Source organism: Apis mellifera, linkage group LG3, assembly GCF_003254395.2.
Source record: "Apis mellifera strain DH4 linkage group LG3, Amel_HAv3.1, whole genome shotgun sequence".
NCBI lineage: Eukaryota > Metazoa > Arthropoda > Insecta > Hymenoptera > Apidae > Apis > Apis mellifera.
This window is the reverse complement of record NC_037640.1, coordinates 10,277,098-10,292,189: the sequence shown is the minus strand read 5'-3', so window position 1 is coordinate 10,292,189 and position 15,092 is coordinate 10,277,098. Positions and strand designations below refer to the sequence as shown.

Below are 15,092 nucleotides of genomic sequence, written 5' to 3'. Positions count from 1 at the left end.
AATAAATTAAAAATATGAAGAGATTAAGTCCAAAGAATATTAGGATATTGCAGGTAAGAGATGATGAATGAGGAAGACAGAGGGACTCGAGTGATAAATATAAAAAGGTTTTTTTATGACAAAGAAACTGAAAACTAAGATAAAACGAATAAAAAACTCCATTCAGCGTTTCCTATTCACGAAGGCGAAGACAGTAAAGTCATTTTGCATAATAGATCACATTTTAAGGATCGATAAAACGTTAAATTCTTTATTTTCACTATGAAGATTAAGATCGTTACTTTATAAAATAAATAATATTATTTGCGAAATTTTACAAATTATATGATAATATAATAAATTTATATCGTTAATTTTAACTCTTTGATACTTGAATATTTGATTCTGAATATTTTCAAAAAAATTTATCTCGGTGATGCGAAATATATATTTTCTTGATTTTTGCACAAAAAAAATTGGAAGATTGTGTTAAAATATTAAGCAATTTAAAACGTGGATATAGCCGGACGTGCAGAAGAAAAAAAAACTTCAAGAGCCTCCATAGCTCAGGGGTTAGAGCACTGGTCTTGTAAACCAGGGGTCGAGAGTTCAAATCTCTCTGGAGGCAAATTTTTTTCACAGCTTCCCACTCTACGCTTTTCTTACTTTTGCTAATGCTATCGGTTAAGCGAGCCTCGCGTTAATAAGATCGTATAAACTGAAATTGTACGTAAAAATGAAACGAAAGATACGAAGCCGTAAAAAGAGGGGAAAAAAATAAGTAACCAAATTCAATTTAATTTTATTACCTTCCACCATTTTTCTCAAACTGAACTTCACCTCATTTTCAATGCAATTTACCTTCTCCCCTCCTTCCTCTTCTCCCTTGTCGCTGATATTAAATTTGTACGGATTACTCGAAATTGTATCTCTCAAAATAATAAAAAATTTAAATCCTTAAATTCATAAGAATTTTTAGAATCTTGACTATTCTCTCTCTCTCTCTCTCTCTCTCTCTCTTCAGTAGAAGTAGAAAAAAAAACAAAAATGCAATTCAAATTAACTTCAAAAAGTCGTCCACCCTCTTCCTAAAAAATCTACCTTCCTTAAAAAAACTCAGCCAAGATTCTTATTCAACCTTTTCAAAAAATCCGTTTAATTAAAAACCATCGGATTCAACGGATTGAAAAAAAGAAGATCGATTAAGAAACCACCCCTTTTCTCTCCCCTCTTTATAAATTCGAAATTTCTCCTCGACTTTTATTCCAACGAGACAACGAGTCGCTTTATGATCGGCCAAATTAACGGTTCGAACTTTTATCGGCTCTCCAACAAAATATATCTATATACATATATATCGACCAGGTATCGGTTAAGAAATCGATAAATTCGCGCAACAAAGAGCGAGGGGAGGAGGGGTTTGAATCGTAAGGTTGGAGGGTTGCAAAGCGCCATTGTGCCGGAAGAGAAAAAGAGAGGGTGAATGTAAGAGGGAGGGAGAGAGGATGCGTTGTCCCGTGACCGGTTTTCCACCGATAATATAAAGGCGCCGTATATATTCGCCGATATACGTGGCAGAAATTATAGGGAATTTCGAAATACATGGCGGATCGTTCGTTCGGAGCGGCACGCCCACGTTATTGCCATCTTGTAAATTTAACAAGGAACGAACGATATCCCGGAGTTTCCGAACGATACATCTTCCTCTTTTTGACTGCCTGTTTAAATGTTGCCCGCCACGAATAATAACGAGATAAATTATTGTACGAATATTATTCTCGAGATAGACAGTCGAAAGGAGAGGATAAACTGGCGTTGTGGATGTGATATTGAATAGGTAAAAATGAAGGTAATGATTAATTTTTAATTCTTTATATGAATCGAAGAAAGAAATATAAAGAGAATTGAAGAGAACTTGAATGCTAGGAATCAAGAAAACGTGGCTCGTATCGATTAACTTCCAAATTCTTCGTATATCAATATATTCGCGGAACACTTTAAGCAGGATATCGATACTAAAAATAAACGCGAAATATCGATAAATATCATAAATAAATAACTTGGATAAACAAATTCTCGACTAACTTTTTTTTCTTTAAATATTCAACCTTATTCACGTTCGATTTATTATGTAACTAATCCTCACTCGCGTATTTCGATCAATTTTGCATTGCATCAACATTGCAGCTTCGTATTAATAATAAATATAAATCTTCCATCCTTTCCTAACCTAACATCCGTAAATCAAATGAAATAAAATTTTCGTGTGAAATCGCGTTGCGAAAATACGAAAAAGAAAAAGAAGAGAATTGAGAAAATCGAAAGTAAAGAAGCGTGATTGAATCGGATAGGCGGCGAAGTTGGTGGACGCGTATCGACGAGCGCAATAATTAATATCGATAGCGCGGTTACGAAAACGCTTCGCAACTCGTTTACCAGACCGGGCTGGGAAATTTCTAAAACGGTGAGGGAGTTAATTTAATAGGAAGTACGTAACGCAGTTTCTGGAGAATCCAGCCGAATTTCGGACCGAGCATCGATGCCCGCATCGAGCAACCCCCTCCCTCCCTCCGTGGTTAGAAAATTAAAGCGAAATTCCCCGCCTCTCCATCGAACCAAAGATTCGCCATCCGGTTTGATATTAGTCTAACGAAGGTGCTGGGGGGAGGGGACCGGTGACGAGAAGTCCCGATGGCGAGAACGAAGAGGAGCGAGCTCGATTCTCGGTAAACCGCTTAATTCGAATCCCGAAATTTCGTGCGGGTCGAAATTAAAACCGCATGCATCCAGCAGAGGAGGAAGGAAAAACTCGTCAAAGCGTTTCCGGATTACACGACCGATCGACCCGTAGTTACCGAATCGCGGTTTTCGAACGGTAAACTTTGGATTTTAGAATCTTTTTTCTTCCTTCTCTTGATAAACTTTCGAAAAAAAATTTGAATTTGAAAATTGAAACATTTCGCGTAAACGAGGATTGATTTATTAAACTTGGTATTCCATCTTTTTTCTTCTTCTTCTTTTTCTTCTTTTCCTTGAGCAAGCAGTTTTTCGATGAAGTTAAAAAAGTGATAGCTTTGTATTTTTTTGAACGAGGAATGATGAGAACTTTTTTAGCTTGTTTTTACAAGTTGTAGAAAGTGATAAAAATTTAATCCTTGTCCCAATTTCGCATCTTTAACTTCGCTAACTTAACTATCGAATCTCATAATTTAATATAATTCTTCTTTTAAAAAGAAAAAAAAAAGTAAAATCGAAAAACATCGATCCACAGACAGAAGAACAAATAAGAATTAAAAAAGAATTAAAGATTCTTGAAATTTAATAAAATAAATCGCCCGTAAAAAAAAAGTGTATATTAATCTCCACTCCTCCTTCCTTCACGAACAACAAATTTCACTTTGGTGAAAAGCTAGCTGCCCGCTTCAACAATCTCGTGGGGACATAGCAAGTAAAAGTCCCCGATAAATTCGAAGTGAAGGCGCGTCATAAAATCTTTTCTTCGATCCTAAATTCCTAAATTCTTCGACCCGCGACAAACGAAAACGGATACACAAACGCCGGATATCCTTCCCGATATCTAGATGGTCGGAGGTGTGTCGATTGGAAACGATTGGCACATCGTTTCCCTCCGTGGTGCATTAGGGCCAAGCCAGAAACGTTTGTTGATTTTTCCCTTCGTTGAAAACGACGACGATTTGTCCGCAAACATTTGGCTTCACCGACCTCCTATGACTCTTCACAGATCCGTCTGTTCTCATTTTTCCACTCCACCCCTCTCTCCCTTACCTTCGATCTCGCCTTGTTGTGCAACAACGTGTACAAGGCGTTTTCGATTTTTTTTTTGAGAGCTGAATTATGGAAAGAGCAACGAGATTGAGTTTATTATTGAGTTATTTAATTGAATATTGAAACGATTGAAATTTTGTAACACAATATTCGTTTTATTTAAGGAAATTTTTAAATTTAAAAGTTTCATAATATTCTGTAAAATTGATTATAATTTATATCGTTTTATAATTAATCTTCTCTATTTTAAATTACAAATTTACATTGTATCTTCGTTTCTCGGACAAAGTTTCATTCAATTTTTGATTGTTGCTGCAGTTTGGATGGAAAAATAGAAAACACCGTGTACATTATGTAGGAGGGATACGCCGATTAAACACGAAAATGGAGCACAGGGATACGCTTCGAGTACTTGCAGACATTGTACAATATAGTAGCCGTGCACTTGGTTATTTGCACAGAAACTGGAACTTATTTCGCTGCCACGTTTATCAAATTAAAGATTCAGGAGGGTTACTTTCTTCTCTCTTCCTCTCATTCTTCCTCCTCCTCTTGTTAAAAAGTTTGACTCTAAGGTTTGACAAACTAGCTAGAAGAGAGAGTTACGAGATCTTATGTGCAGATGTAATTGAATTGATCATAGCCACGTGAATGATCTTACTTTCGAATGACGATTTTCGCCAATTATTATGCACAAACACGATATTCACAGCAAACTAATCTAATTTGAAGAAAAAGGAATGAAGAGGAATGAACCTCTTTTTGAAATAAGTTAAACATTCGAAAACTCGAGGATCGTCAATTTTTCCTGTTTCGAGGAGGGGATGCTTCGAATCCTTGTAATAATTTGGGGGAGGAGAAGTGAAAACTTCAGAAAAATCCTTCCTCTCCCGTGGAAAAATCGCGGAGAGGAGAGCCGTGACTACATCTCGGATGACGCATAGCGTATTCATAATAAATCACGGCCGCGCTGGAACACGGTTGAATAACATTATTACGATCGAGTGGCGCAGTTACCGTGCAGTAATAACGTAATTAGGTAATCGGTAACAAGATCGATGTACAATTTACCCGTTTCCCCATCAGGCCACTTACAATTTTAATTGTTACAAATTGTGTGTTTGTCAATCACCCGGATACTAATCACCCCCACTCTCAAATTTTATCGACACTCTTCCATTTTAGTAATATTAACGAGCTAATTAACGTTGAAATACCGTCGTTTCAATGACTCATTTGTGAAAATGTGAATAGCTGTTCAAACACAACGCGAGTACGTAAAAAAGTATTTGTAAATTTTCTTATTCGGTGAATGAAATGAATTTTGATTGAACGAAATTTCGATTGAATTATTCGTATGTTTGTTGCTTTATATATGCGTTTTAATAAATTGTGAATTCTGTACGAATTTTTGATGATGATGATATTAACACGTTGTTATTTAATAATGTGATACATTGTAAATTAATAATGAAAGAATAACATGTAAATATTTTTATAGATTATAAAATTTGTTTTTAAGAAGGAATTTATTCCTGAAGTTTCGAATAAAAATAATAAAAAAAAATTCTATTGTTGAGATAGAGAAATAATGTTTATACAAAAGTGAAATTTTATGCATAAATAAAAGATATATTTAAATGAAATCATAATGTTTAACTAAAAAGATACGGGAATAGTTTTATATTGTAACAAAAATATATCTTTCTTAACGTGTCTAATTATTTTCAGCTTTTAATAATATATGTGAATAAATATTCAAATGTAAAATAGAAGACAAAAAATAAATGTTTAAAATATCAATCTCATACGCATATACTTCTTTTGTTACAACAAATAACATTTGTATATTACAGTCAATTTATATCTCGAGTTTAACTTATATACAAAATTGAAAAGCAAATATTTATCATTGTTTAATCGTCCTAATAATTTTTAGGATTATTTAAAAAAATAACAAAGTAAATATAGCAAATCAATGGAAAATGGAAATCTTTGCAACATTCTTCTAAAGTCCCAAAGAATTGGAAAACCGTGAGCCTCCATAGCTCAGGGGTTAGAGCACTGGTCTTGTAAACCAGGGGTCGAGAGTTCAAATCTCTCTGGGGGCAACAAATTTTTTTCTCTCTTTGTATCGAATTCAAGTATCTTAGCAAAGTGATAAAACGTATTTGCAATATAAAAGAAACGTTATAAATTTATAATTTCGTATATAAAAAGTATATTTTCTGATAGAAATGGATAAAAATAAAAAGAATGGAAATCCATTTTCTCTCTTATTGTGTTTGTAAAAATCGAAATAAAAATAATCTGATATATTATATCATAGATTATCGAAATACTAAACAAAATATAAATTCACGTATTAATGACTCCATCAAAACGTCACGGAAAATCATTATTTCGATGAGTTATTGACTCGAAAATTAAACGAAATTTATAGAAATTTTATCCGGGATTTATCATATATGAAATTAACGCTCTCTGCTGAATAAGAACAATCACACGTGCAAATATTTGTAACGGTTCACTGAATTTCTCGCTGTCCCAAGAAACTCATCGTCCCAAACCATCGATGCCTCGCTATCGATCATGACGATAAAACTTGTGCGATCCACTCATGGACAAAATTATTCCCACTGCCTGTCTCTAAGTTCTTATATAAACATATCGATCGTGCGACAAAAGTTTTGTCCATTTTCGACGAAGTGTATTACGTGACTCCGTTTCTTTATAATTCGAGAATAAATGAAAAGATCCTATTAATCCTTCCGATATTTAAGAAATACAACTTTACAAAATGGAATATTTTTATTTCCAATTTCGAGATTATCATTGTTTCTTAACACATTGTGATTTCTCTATATCTATACGTATATACAAGAGTTTCAATATTTAACCTAATCCACGAACGGCTATGAAATAAATTGATATAAAATGATTCGGTATGAAACTGAAATGAAAATGTAAAATAAATTAAGATTGAAAGAATTGGACTAGAAAAAAGAAAAAAAAAACTGTATACAATTGGAATGAACTTGTAAAACTTCTATTTCGTTCGTTGCATCACTAACAATAATTTTTCAACGTCCATTGTCGATTCGCGCTGTTTGACCACAATTAACATCGCTATCTATTTTTTTTTCTTCTTTTTTATATACAATATACAATTTTTAACCCGAACGAAATGAAGAACAAAGTTTTCTATTAAGAGAATAAATAAAATCGTGTCGTTGAACATTTAAAACTTTCATTGCGCGATGATATCACGTTCTTGTTGACAAGAAGGAAAAGATCAAACGAATAAAGTTCACCTATTAACATTTATCTTTTAACACGATTCATTGGTGCGAAAAATAGTTCGCTTATTTCTTTGACACAGCATTTTATATTTTGCCTCCTGTGTTCAATTATAAAATGAAATATAAATTTCTCCTTTATTCAACCTTTGCCGTATCGATACAATATTTTTCCAATTAATAATAAGAAGAAAGAAACTTGTATACATGCATATTAATGAGACAAAGAATATAAGAAAGAAAAAATTTTTATAAAAAATAAAAATTCCCTCTCTTTACTCGTTAAAATCCTAAGTTTAAAATCAAAAAATTTACTTTCGATACTCATCATTCCCAAATATTCCATAATGTAGCTTATTCGGAGTCGAAGACTTTTATTCGTTCCTCGCAATATTCCACGATGACGCGTGAAATTGAAACGCGATGAAGTCACGCGTCATTTTCAGTTGCATTTAAGCGTTCCACTTTCCTGTTCGTTGTCGTTCATTTAGATTTATAGAAGTGCATTGGCTTCGATGAACTCTTTAAACTGCTCGCGCGTCTCCTCTCCCAGAAAAGAGGAGGAGGAGAGGATCCTTCGAGGGAGGGAAGATACTCAAAATAGAATAATAGAAAACACAATATCGACGCGATTCCGTTCCGTTCCGTTCCGTTCCGTTCCTTTCCGTTTTCGTTCCGTTCCGTTCCGTTCTTTTCCGTTTTCGTTCCGTTCCGTTCCGTCCCGTTTCGTCGATAAGAAACGACACTTGTTTAAACTATCGAGCAACGGGGTAATGAGAATTTAGCTTCGCCGTCCGAAGACGCGAGGGAGAAATACAGAGTGGCCGTGTTTGCTTTAGCGAACTGCTTTGATCTAAATAGGGACGAAGTTGGAAAGTAGCTCGCTTTAACCTCATCCTTTCTGGTAAATATTAATTTATGGAAAACTGAAGCCTGGGACTGGGGTGGAAAACAAAAGACGCTTGGTGTCTCGTTAAAATTTATTTCGAGACAATTCTCTTTCTCTTTTTCTCTCTCCGACTCCTGAGCTTAATTTTCGATTTTATTTTTTTTAAGAAGCTCTTATGATCGAAAGAATATCGTTCTTTGGAAATATTATTGAAGAAACTCGAAGAAGATTGATAAGTAATTTAATCTAATCTAATCGTATCTAATGCTCATAAAATAGAGTCAATATCGGAATTAAAAGGTTCTTCTTCGCCTCGAAATGATAACAGGATTGCACTTGAAATATATATAATATGTGAAAATATGAAAGAAAATCATGTATCGATCCTATAAATATTAAGAACGGAAACAAGTAAATTAGATTAGTGACAAATAAATTAGGTAGGCATGATCAATTCATCAGGAGATTCAGTATATATTTCGATAAATGGTCGGACAGTCCCGGGTAGAATATATATATATATATATGTATATATTGTGAAATTGCTTTGACACATTTCCTACCGTTTGCCCGAAGCTTGTTGTGTGCGAACGAGAATCGATAAATTAACCGGTAGATAATGCACACAGCGGATGGAACGTGTACATGCTTGTACGTCGTTCGTAAACTCCATTCGTTGCTTCCGGCTAATAACTCGTCTAATTAATTAATTTTAATTTGGCACTGTAATTTCGTACACCGGCTTTTTCTCTCCCACTTTTTCTCTACAAATTTCTACAATACATGTCGAATCTCGATCAATTATCAAATTAAATACCAAACTTCTTTGCCGACGGAGCGAGGAATTAATTAATAATCTAAAATAAAATGAAAGATCTTACGAAAACATACTGAATTTCTCGAAATAAAATACTTTCCTCCTTAAATTTTTCCTTTCCTTTATTATACAATATTTCTAATAATTTCTAACAAACTTCAACGTCGCATACTTGCATGCAGTTAATTAGAATTTGCGCACCGGTGCAAAAAAGATAAATCATGGAATTTCAAACGGTTGACAGGCAGCGTTGAAAACTTCTTATGAAAGGCACACCGCGACGTTATTAATTCACCAAAGACAAATTACTCGTGTCTCCGCGAGAAGAGACGGGACCCTCCTCTGTTAAGTTTGCTGTCGGCGCGTTTGTATATCACGATACAACCAACAGTTTGCAGCTAGGTTATAACAAGACTTATAATTACCTGAATGCCACGCTTCGCTACACATCATTCGGTATACATATACATCGCGCACAATAGTCGATTAAATATTATCGGTAAACGTACGCGATACCATTAACGAACGCGTTATTGAGCACACATCTGCGCGTATGATGAATACGTTAGAACGAATACACACAAGTTAGAAATGATGGATCGAGGGAGAAGAAGTTTGATTCGAGCATACGTTCTTTCTTGAAAAATAATCTTAAGATATATATTTAATCCTCCGTTGAAGAAATTAATCCCAAAGATTAATTTCTAGTTGAAATGTAATTCAATAAGTTTGAAAATTAAATTCCTTCTTTAAAATTTAGATTATTAATTTAGAATATTGTAATCATTTTTTTTTTTTTGATAAAATTCTTAATCATAAAAATTTCACGAAATATACAAAGATTAATTAAGCGAGATTAAAAAATTATTATTATCATTTATCTTATAATATACTTCTTATCAGGATTCTTAAATCTATCCTTTGCAATATTCTCATTTCTCGCAATTGATAAATTAATTCTAAAACAATCTCAACCTATAAAACTCACACTTTTTCTTGGATCCGCGAGCTAAGCTTCTTTCACTCATAAAAAATAAAAAAAAAAAAAACTGCTGGAGGAACAAAACCGTAATAAAAGAAAGAAATCCTCCATCCCACCAGAGAGGTGGTGGGAAGTTTATGCAAATTCTCGTAAACCAGTCCACCTTGCTTTTAACGAATTCAATCCGAAAGATATCGTCGCAGATTTTCGCTGACACCCGGTACATTAGCAAGAGATAAGGAAAAATTCACGCTGCCCTTCATCTCTTTCCCAGTTATTTCCGTCCAACCGTCTAAATTATACGGCACAACTGGCGAGTATCGTTCTACACGATGTTGATATATTCGTGATAACCCTTTAGCACGATTAATTCTCGAGATTAAAGCAAACGTTGGTATACAAAAATTTAATTATTAATTATTAAATTATAAACAATTTAAATTATCATGTGGATGGAGCAACGCGAAACTGGGACGAGACAACGAACTTTAAATAAATTCAAATTGCTCGTAATTTAATAAATAAACTTCCACAAAAATTTTTATACATACCAACTCTTTTGTTTCAATCCTCCAAAGAAATATATATTATATATTAACATTAGCAGAGAAATTCGTTTGAAAAACTAGCTGCTTTCTGTCCAATGATGATCATGTAAGAAAGTAAGACAATTTTTATTAAATTTAAATTGTTTGTAACTTAATAAATAAAATCTTCACCGAAATTTGTTTATAATCTTTTGTTTGTTTCAATCTCTAGAATCAAGACTACCAAAGAATATATTATTAACACTTGTATATATCAGAAAAACTGAAACCTAATTGCTTTCTGTCCAATGACAATCATATAACAAAATGAGACAGTTTTTATTAAATTTAAATTGTTTGTAACTTAATAAATAAAACCTTCACTGAAATTTGTATATAATCTTTCAATCTCTAGAATCAAGACTTCCAAAGAATATATTAATACCTTGTATATTCCAGAAAAACTGAAAAACTAGCTGCTTTCTGTCTAATGATGATCATATAACAAAATGAAACAATTTTTATTAAATTTAAATTGTTTGTAACTTAATAAATAAGCCTTATAAATAAAATCTTCACTGAAATTTGTATATAATCTTTCAATTTCTAGAATCAAGACCTCCAAAGAATATATTAACACCTTGTATATACCAGAAAAATTGAGAAACTAGCTGTCCAATGATGATCATATAAAAAAGTAATACAATTTTTATTAAATTTAAATTATAACTTGGTAAATAATTCTAATAAAATCTTCACCGAACTTTGTATATATAATCTTTTGTTTGTTTCAATCTCTAGAATCGAGACCTCGAAAGAATATATTAACACCCTATACACCACCAGCAGAGAAACTCGTGTGAGAAACCGGCTGCTTTCTGCCCAATTATTTTCGTATCTCTGCCAGCCATGACCACCATCCGTCCGTATCCCCGTGGCCACGGCCCTTGCGGCTGTCGTGGACCGCACGTGTCCCCTGTATCCATCCTTTAACCGCCTTTCACCTGGATATCACATTCAGGAAATGGAAATACCATAATGGCCGTTGAAATGCAGCCTCGGAAAATTTCTACACGTGCCTCGTATCTGTACCCTAATGCTCTCCCTGAAACACTCGGACTGTGAAAGAAAATTGGAAAGTCTGTAAGCCCGTCTGATACGTAACCGACGAAATTGGAACGATGGAGGATTTCTTTTAACCTTCCAGAGAGGCCAATTTACAAATTCTTTTGTCAATTTTATTTTGATCTTATCGTAGAAATTTTATTCCGTGATTTTATAATTGAAAGATTCGAGGGAAGGGTAACAAAATCTTTAATCTTTTTTCGAAAACTTTCAAGTAAAAATTAAATTTTCTTAATATTGCAAGAAACTGTCATAACGAGTTTTCACATCGAGTATACAATTTTATTTATTATATCTTCTCTTAAAAATCAGATCAGATTAATAAATTCAATTTTCTTGAAATTTTGGACAACGGTTCAAAATTTAACGATGTTTGTATGAAATACAATTGAGACGTGATTTAGAGATCGGAGAGCGTTGAGATAAATTTGTAGCAATGTCTTTTCTCGAATTGTAATATTTAAACAGCACTTGTAACGATATCTCTGTTAATAACGAAAATGAGTATCGTGAAAATTTTATTTTACCAGGAAAATGGCGTCAAATCCGGGAGAAATCAGCTGAACACTTAGAAGAGAAAATATATTTCAAGAATTGATTCGAAGAATCGACAATCTAGAGAAAATGGAAGCAAATGGAGTTTGGCATTCGAAGAGATTTCGCGTCACGGAACTCGAGGACAATGGTTTGCGAATGTATTGTGCGGTTTGGAAGAGAAAAGGAAATCCATGAAAATTGAATTTTAAAATTCATGATTAAGAGAAAAATGTTTGTTTGCGAGTAGTACTTCGTCCATTTATATAAAATATATTCTTAAAAGAAAAATCGATCAGAGAAAAATAAAAAAGATTCACATTCTACGTACTTCAACTTCTACCAATTTTCTAAAAATTAACTCACACGTTCAATTTAAAATTATTCACCAATATTCGGTGTATAAATTCTCAAAGACGAGGCGAACAAAAATGTCGAGCAAAATTTTCTTTCTTTCTTTTTTCCCTCACGCGGCTATCAATCCTAATACCGAATCCAATAACACGGCTATATAAAAACCAACTTGCCAACAAAGCCGCGCATTCACCCCTTCTTCTCCTCCCCTCTCCTCATATTTGCATAAAATATAGATTCAGGAAGGGTATCATCTTCACGGGAGAAACAGAAATGTATTCAATGCATACGGAAGTGTGATATAACCGAGAAGAACGGAACACGTAGGTGGCAATAATAGGCGAGGATTCGTATTATCGACTGCGCGGTCCCGATAATCGATTCACGAGGAAGAATCGCGCCCTCCCCTCCCCCCACCTTTGTCGAGGACGCCCGTCGAGTTCTTCTCCGCAACGCGCACCAACCCCTTCTCCTCCCCTCCTCCGCCATTTCTCTTCATGCATCGCAATGTGGCCGCGCACCGCGCTGCATTACGCAATATGTCACACAGTCGGGTCGCACACGGGTCAACACGTCGAAGGAGCACAGTTTCCAAGTTTCGAAACCGTTCGAACTTACCGGAAACCGTGCGAATTGGACCCGCATGATGATATCTTCGTCCTCTGAATAATAATTAGATCCTGTGTACACGTTGCGCGCAATCTAACCTCCTCTACTCGAACTCTGTTCGATTCGATAGGTGTTCGAGAATCGATATTCGGCAACACTGGTATACTCGATGTATACATTTTTCTATGGATAGAAAAAGAATCGATACCTGAATTCGGAAATAATTAAGATTCGATTCGATTCCGGGATAGATTTGGTATATAGAGTTAGTTTCTTTTCATCTCGTTCTCTGAGACCGAATTAGAGAAAATATTCGTATCTTTAGAGTTTTCTCAAATTCATTTTTCCAAAATTTTTGGATTATATTAATGAAATAGATGTAGAAAGATGAATAGTAAAAGCGAAGATGTATAGTAAAATAAAATTGTATATCGATGTGAAAACTCGTTATGACAGTTTCTTGCAATAAATATATTAAGTGTAATTAATAAGAAAAAAAATTTAAGTTTTAGTGAAAGTTTTCGAAAAAAATTTGAAGATTTTGTTACCCTTCCCTCGAATCTTTCAATTATAAAATCGCGGAATAAAATTTGTACGATAAGATCGAAATCCTTTAATTGTCTGTTTTAATTAATAACGAAAAAAAAAGGGAAGAAAGAAAGAAAGTCTTGATTGTGGAAAGGAATTCTTTCGAAAGTTCAGAGATAGGATCTACAATCACAATTAACAGAAGTAAAACTTTTATATTCATAGTTCTTCGAAAGTTGGAAATAAATCCACGGATAAATGCACGGATCCAATGGAAAAATTAACTTCCTTGAAAAATGTTGAAAGCACTTGCACCGTCGAATTTACGGGCAGATTCGTGATTCTTTCAAGGTTACCAAGCAACAGGATATTTAAGAACGAAATCAATGTTACGTAAACTAAGAATTTAAAAATTAATGAAAATAAATTAAAGAGAAGGCAATCTGAAGATTTCGAAGCAGATGGTCTTTTAATTTTATTTCAATATTGATTAATCAAATAATTTCTGACTAATGACATGTAATTTACGACTGAGAAGAAAGATGAAAATATGCAAACTTTCCTACTAGAAAATGCTTCGTGTGAAATAAGTCTTATTAACAATAATTCAATGATCTGAAATGATAAAATATATAATAAGCGAGCAAGAAAAATAATCAATGTCTATTCTAGTAAATTTTGTAAAATAATTTTAGAAAAAAAATTTTAGAAAACTATTCTGCATATATATATTAATTTCTTGAGGAGAAATTAATTTAGAATTTTGGATAAATGTTATATTTTTAAAATATAAATATATAAATAAATATTAAATAAAATATTTAAATAAAAATAAATTTAAAAAGTTTAATTGTTTATTTCAAATTTCAATATTTTCTTTTATTTTTTCAATTATAAAATTCTTTTTTCTTGCTCTAAAAACACTCAAGCTGAAATATCAAGACTTAAATTTCGTTGATAAAATCTGCCCAAACATTCCTTAAAAACCAACCTGATACATCTTGAGATAAAAACACTATATAGTAAATAATCTCGAAATGTTTGCACATTTATCTTTTTTGCTGATAACATCAAATTACGAACTATAATTTTCTCTCCTGCAATCCTTAAACAAATTACTGAAGCTGTTTTTCTTTGATATTAATTTTATGTAAACAACTCTGATCCTCTTGACTAAAAATATTATATTATATGTTATATATAAAAATATATTTTTTAACCGATTATCTTCATCAATCAAAAAATTTCTTTTTGAATTTTTCAGAACTACCAGTTTGCGAGATCATGGAAATGATCGTTTAAAAATCATCTGAGACATGTGACAAGATAGAAATAGAATTTCGTGATTAAAATAAGCTGAATATTTCTCATTATAGAAATATGAACGAATAGAGATGATGAACAATGAAATAATCTACTTATAAGAACTCTCATTATCTCAATAGTATCTCATAGTGTTATTTTACTTTGTCTGAACATTTTAATAATAATAAATATAATAAAATATTATTTATTTTTGAAAAAAAATTAATAAAAATAAATAAAAAGATTGAAGAATAAAGAATTTTCAAAAAATCAAATAATTTTCTTTTTATAATTATAGTTTGTTTAAATATACCAAAATATTTTAATAAAATATGAGTATATATTTTAGATTTTCATA

At 32.8% G+C, this 15,092-nt stretch overlaps 2 non-coding genes across 2 annotated transcripts; both read left to right on the top strand.

Annotated features, from left to right (window-relative positions):
* The first annotated feature begins 534 nt into the window (after positions 1–534).
* Positions 535–607, top strand: TRNAT-UGU. The gene has a single exon. It is a non-coding gene; the product is annotated as a tRNA-Thr (tRNA).
* Positions 608–5,803: 5,196 nt separating this feature from the next.
* TRNAT-UGU lies at positions 5,804–5,876 on the top strand. Its single transcript has one exon. It is a non-coding gene; the product is annotated as a tRNA-Thr (tRNA).
* The last annotated feature ends 9,216 nt before the right edge of the window (positions 5,877–15,092 follow it).